Source organism: Orbicella faveolata, unplaced genomic scaffold, assembly GCF_042242905.1.
Source record: "Orbicella faveolata isolate gen_17 unplaced genomic scaffold, um_ofav_v1 contig_47, whole genome shotgun sequence".
Taxonomy (NCBI): Eukaryota; Metazoa; Cnidaria; class Anthozoa; order Scleractinia; family Merulinidae; genus Orbicella; species Orbicella faveolata.
The window spans coordinates 5620369-5626996 of NW_028301577.1; positions in this window are offsets into that span (position 1 = coordinate 5620369).

Sequence of the window (6628 nt, forward strand, 5' to 3'; positions counted from 1 at the left end):
TCAATGTCGATGACAATTTGAAAATCGCTTAATTGCTTTCAACCTCAGTGCTGGCACATCGCAGCGAGCGAATAATTGTTGTATCACTAAAACAGCAGGTATTTCCTGTAACGGTATATGAATTTCCGAACTTCAACCTACATCATACCACTCGTCTAAATTTGCTTTTACTGCATGTATATACACATGCAAAATTCAATTTGTCAAAGCTCAATATACAATATAATGGATCATCCAACCAATGCAACTCAATGTAGTTACCTATTACTAATGGTAATTCTGTGTAGATGGCTTAATACTGCGCAAAAGTAATGTTATAGCTAGCGAATAAACCTGTGTAACCTGACGATTATCAGCTTTGCTTTTAGCTTTCGTTAATTCATCAGCCAAACCAGCTTAGTCCGTAAGGCCTTTCTAGCTCCTTCTCCTTTTAAGCCCCTCTTCAGAATGATTCTATAAAGAAGTGTTATTGTACACAACAACTGTTTATACTTCACTTGCCAACTGCAGAAATAATTTGAGGAAGCGTACAGTGTAGTTACGCATTGAATACAAGTTAATTTACGTATTCATTTGTTTGCTTAGGAATTTAGCAGTTTTGCTCAAACTCTGACGACAACTAGGTATTGTAGAGAGAGCTAGGATGATCATTTTACGTATATATGGAAATTAATCACTAGCAGTTTCATAATTGTTAGTATTTCCATCATCCTTCATCGTAAAGCCTTATTGATAAACAAGGAGTTCTTTTGTTGTGCCTTCAGGTTATAGACTTCCTGTTAAAAACTTTTGTTCCATTATCGACACCTTCTAAAATTATTAGAGACTTCACTAAAGATTTCACTTTCATTTGACTAACGTTTGGAATAACCTTTCTGTCATATGTTTGGAATTAAAAGGAGAAAGCAAAGGCAGAATAAATGTCGGGCTAAATCTGCAACACCCAAGCGGTGTACAATCCCTAATTTCAGAGTGAAATGCCCTCGTCATAAGTGAGGTCATGTTCTAGAAGTGTCCATGCCTTCTAAAACGCATCCACGGTGATTTATAAGATGATTCGTTTTGGTCTTATGGCGGGTATATTTCATGTTTTTTTTCATACACATGTAAACAATTTGAAGGTAGCGGTTTACCTTTCGGTTTGATCGAACAATAATAACACGATAATTAGCCATGCAAATGCTTAAGTGGGTTTTGACTGCTGTTATTTTGTGGGAACTTTACAAGCCGGATAGAACCCGTGGACAAACTAATTCACCGCGCCTGTGAAGCGTGCACGGGTTAAGTATTTGCCCCGGTGGATAATTGTTAGGCACAAGTGCATCTGATATAAATTACAAAAATAAATGAATACCTGTTTCCAATTAACGAAAAAACAAAGGAAGCATTTTATTACTCTCATGTTTCTGCAGCATGCAGAAATGCTAAGTAATGCTAATTAGCAAGTATTTCTGCTAATCAGTTAGTAATAATGCTAAGTAGTACTCAGTATCGACGCGTGGAAAAAATGATGCGTAATTTTGTAGCAGTAAATGTTTCTTGCGTTAAAAAGTTTTGGTTGGGTAGAACATGTTTTTGTTAGGATAAGACGTATTGTCCGGAGACTGACCAGTTGTCGGTGTTCTTATTGTCTTAATATTTAAACGCCGTACATCTTTAATTATGATATCATATTTACATCAAATTGAAAGGTCATTCTTTCCGTTACCTAATTCATTTTCGTATGCCATTCATTGAAAACTGATCTGCACAAGCTGCAACTGAAGAATGTGGTGGAAATTTTTCTTCTTGAAAATAAATGAAATTGACAAATGCAATCCAAATGTTATTTAAGGTGTACACGGAAATGGCGATTCGTTTTCAGTTTAACCATAAACGTTTTAATTCCATGTCCTCAGATCACGACAAGATGTCACTTTTCTAATTTATAGGAAAAATTTAAGAGATAAGAAATTCACAGCCCCAACCATTTCGCCTGCGGCCCTTCGTTGCCTTGACAACGTTAGCCGGTCCCATTAGACTGTTTTGACGGATGCTTTATGAGATTTTTCTTAGCACCGATTCAAAACATAAATTCATGATGGGTCCTTAAGGCAAATTGAGCGAATAGAATATTTCTTTGTGGAAATTCCTATTTTTGTAGTGACATTTTCATACGTGTAAGCCGACAAATTCAATATACCATAAAGTGCATGTATTACTAAATCGATCCTTTTTCGCGCAGGTTTTCTTTCTTTTCGATTGGACGACATTTAGGTACTTGTGGGAACGGTAAAATCACCAGGACTGGATTAGAGAATCTAAGTGCAGCGCCTGTTAGAAATACCCAGCCACTTCCTATTCGATCAAACACACATTCATTAAAAAAGAATAACTTCCACTTGCGAATCGACTTGAAAGAACGAAAATTTAATTAACCATCTCATGATTATAACCTCGCGATCTTGGGATAAGTTAATTACTAACAATGAAAATATCCAGTACCTCGGCTATTTACCTGGGGTCATTTTGGGACAACAAATGAGTCTCTTGCATGATTTTTGTGAGTGACCTCTTCTGTAGACTGCATTGTCGTAGAAAGTAATTGCAATGAAACTGATTAGGCAGCTTCAATATCGTTTAAAACATTTTTTTCTATATCCTCTTATAACACGTTAACTGAGGAAAGTGAAGGTTCGTCATTCTGGTTACAATCAAGAGATTTCAAACACTTGTCTGAAAAGTTACGCCTACGGGTTTGTCCCAGTTGCACTGGATGATTAATTAACATGACAAGCAATTCCTCAGCCATTAATTTTCTAACTTCACTAACAGGATTAGTGCTTAGTGTGGCAAATAGCATTATCTGCAATTTCTGACTTTTCTTCATAACATATACGTAAGAACACATACAAGCTGGACATAATGACAATTTAAAGAACCTGACGGCAAGGCTGTAAGGTACTCTTTTCAGTTTTTCAGGAAGGATAATATAAAAACAGTAGAGCAAACTACTTCATAGGCTGACCTTGGCATTCAAAGGGTTAATCTTATGATTAAAGACTTACCTGTAAAGTAAAGCCTTGAAAGAAACATCCCCAGTCACTTACGCATTCTGAGGGGTCTTCCAAGCTGTGGGAGAAATGAGTGTAAAACTGCTTTAGCTACAGGGGCAAAGAGCAGCAGACGGCATGTTCAAATTTCACAAGGTCCGGTGTTTCTAGAAAAGTCTCTTATTGAGCAATTTTGGAAGAAATCGTTTCATCAGTGTAACTGAATGTAAAATAATTCTAAAATTGTCAACATTTTGTAAAGTTCAATACTGTTCAATTATAATTGTATATTACAATCTTTGAAATTTTAAGAGTGATTCTGCTAAAAGTTCGGGCAATTAGTCCAATAGGTGCAAAAATTATTTACTAAAAATCTACGTGCCACGTAGATTTTTAGATTTAGATTTTTAAACACTATTTGAAACATTTCACTTTAACTCAGTTCTCTAAGAGATCCCGTGGTTAAATTCTCAACCACCCTCGAGAAAGTTGATGTCAAACCTCGTATGAATGCTTAAAAAGCGTGTGGTATTTCGTTTTAAACTGATGTGAAACGTTCGTTTCAGTAGAAATATGGAAAACTTTAAATTCGATTTTCTCTCATGGGGTCAGCTGGAAAGCTATATTCTTGATAAGTTCTTCTTAACTGTGCTTAAATTGTTACCATGCTACGAGGTTTTCTTAGTAACTTTATCAATTTTGCCTCTATTGCTCGAATGTTCAGCGGAAACCGTTCTAACACCCTCATAGTTTATCAGCATATTCTTTTACAACTCGTACTTACCCGCCTCGTTCATATGCGCAAACTGGAGTCAACCACCGTGACTATGCATGCTAAAAATTTAACACATACTTAAAAACGATTATTGGAATTTTGTAATTAGTCGTAAACTACATAAGTGGCTTTTGACCATTGTGGTTGGTAGAATTAGTAACAGCGAGTTAGAGGATTAAAAACAGTAGGAAAACTATTGATCAACTGTGTGACATGGTTTGAGGTATTTCCTCCAAATGAGAATTCTCGAGTTGAGTCCCGCTACACGCTGACTTGCACTGCTATTCATACTCGTTATTAGAACTTTTTCGAAGGCCACCTCGTCTTCTAGCAAAAGTACAGAGTATAAATTAAGGTAAACATGCAGCCTTCATGCTGTTGGAAACCCCACCATTATATTTAGCGTAAGTTCTGAATTTTGGCGTCTACACGATAAAGATCTATTTTATATTTACTTCATTATTTTACTTGGATTGTTTGGACTTTCCGGCGAAACTTATCAATCCCTGAGATTAAATGTCAATAATAGCGCAACTGTTATTGTTGTTTTGATTGCCTAAGTAGGAAGAATTTTATCCTGGGAAACCACTGTGCCGTAACTGATGAAATACCACATTCAGAGGTCAACAAAACGAGCAATCGTATCAAATCTTTCTTATGAGAATAATTATTTTCAACGCTGATTGAAGGGTGTGTTCTGGATGAATTCTTACAGCTGAGGCTCGGATTTGTTTATTTTCTATAGCTAGAGAAAATTTGACAATGTTAGAAATGTATTAAAACAGAAAGTCTAGATACCTGAAGAGCTTTCACAAGAATCCCCCCATCCCCACCCACCCAGAAAAGAATTTGGTGGATCATAGGTCATACATGTAGTTACCCGTAACAATGCTAGGGAGTCGTTAGAGGTACAACAAAGTTCTTTGTTCTATGTTTTTGTTCGATATTTTGGCCTTGACCGTGCACAAAACACAACGTAGTTGTTTACTTTTGTTTGGAAAACTATTCAAATAACACAAATAAAAGATTGTGTACAGTCGTGGACTTTCCAACATAAATCTTGGAATCTTTGCTCCCATCTTTGAAGTTTCTCGAACTCCATGACCATTCACCTCTATTAACTATGAGTTGATGAACATAGAACAGGAGTCACTTGACTCAGTTAAAAAAGTTATTTTGTGCATCTTAAATAGTCTTGTCTTGTTTAAAACGTTGTACAATATTATGCATTTATAACGCCAAGTAATTCTGCAGTGCTCATTTGACTAAAATGTTGCATTGTGCATCTGAAAATAATCATTTCTCGTATATGTGTGTTGTAACGTGTTTTGAACCAAAGTGCCAACTAATTCTAAATAATTTCATTGATAAACATAAGCCAGGAGTCTCTTGACACTAAAAATGTTTCCACAATCTCCTGATCCTTTGAATGGCTACTTGTAACAGGTGCATGCGCGCTATACGAATTGCTGTGTTACTTGATAGGTGTTACTTACAATGTTGCACCACCTGGTTTTAATTGTTGAAAACCTTTTAAGATAATATACGACCGAGTAAAAGTAGCTGCTATTTTAGTTATCAGAAAGAATGTGGGTTCCGCCACCGATAAAAGGCGTTAAAACTGAATATTCAATTAGTACTTGGGCTCCAGTACACCAATTTCTTATTCTGTTTGTTATGAAAGCATAGAAAAATTGATTTCAGCTCTCGACGATTCCAAGACGGCGTTTTCGCAATTCCGAGAGTCCTAGATATTTATAACTATTATAACTACCATTCCACTTATCTTACTGAAAGTACACACATCAACGCAGACGATAAATGACTGAGGGATTTCCCATCGAGAGTCTTTCAGGTCTTTCCTTAAATTACCTCTTAGGTCCACTCAAATACTATATGTTTGAGCTTTAAGCAATTCAACACAAATGCCGAGTTCCATGCTTCGAATACCGAATGGAATCCTTCTGAATATAAAGTAGACCCAAAGACGATATCTAAGCAGACAGTAAGTTTATATCGTCATCGTTTCAAGGGCTAAGTGTTGCAACAGGCTAAGTGTTGTGTTTGGAACCATGCAAGCCATACTTGTAATCTTGGGTTTCGTGGCTACGTTTTTGGTTGTTGTCAGTCATGGAGATTTCGTACCTGCTCTTGTGGAAGCAGATGGTAGGTACATAAGGTGAAATGGTCTGTTTCTGATTTCCTCTCTAAATGGTATGTAACCCATCCCCTTTAGGCCGCAGTAAATGGCTTAAAAGCCAGTATAGAATTGTGTCTTTTCTCAGGAGCACCGTTTTCTTTTTTTGACCAGTTCACGTTTATATTAATACAAATTACTACCTCTTGTATTTAACATTCGCGCCCTGTGTATGCAGCTTCAGTCTGAAGATGGTATACAATAATAGCAAAATATAGCAACTAATATTGTCTTGTATATTTTCGTCTATATAACAGACACAATGCAACGACTCGAATTGACCTTTGTTCTCTGGTTGCTTTTTAAACATGTTTCGCTCGTCATATTCAATTTTGCTTAAAACTTTTTCAGTTTCGCAAAATGATTTCTTCTTTACAAATATTCAGTTAAAATTCCAAACATATATCACTGTTGGTCATTGATTGAGGAGAAAATACCTTTGGGGTTTTATTTCATTGGAGCCAATTTTCTTAGTTCCACTAATTTAGAGTATCAGTGTAGTATTTCTTAGTTTTATGAGAAATCTTTAAGATTCTTTCCATTTAAATGCCAGATTTAGAAGTTAAGTGTGTAATAACGCTAAATGAGGCTAAAAGCTCCTAAGTTTTTTTTCAATTTTACGCG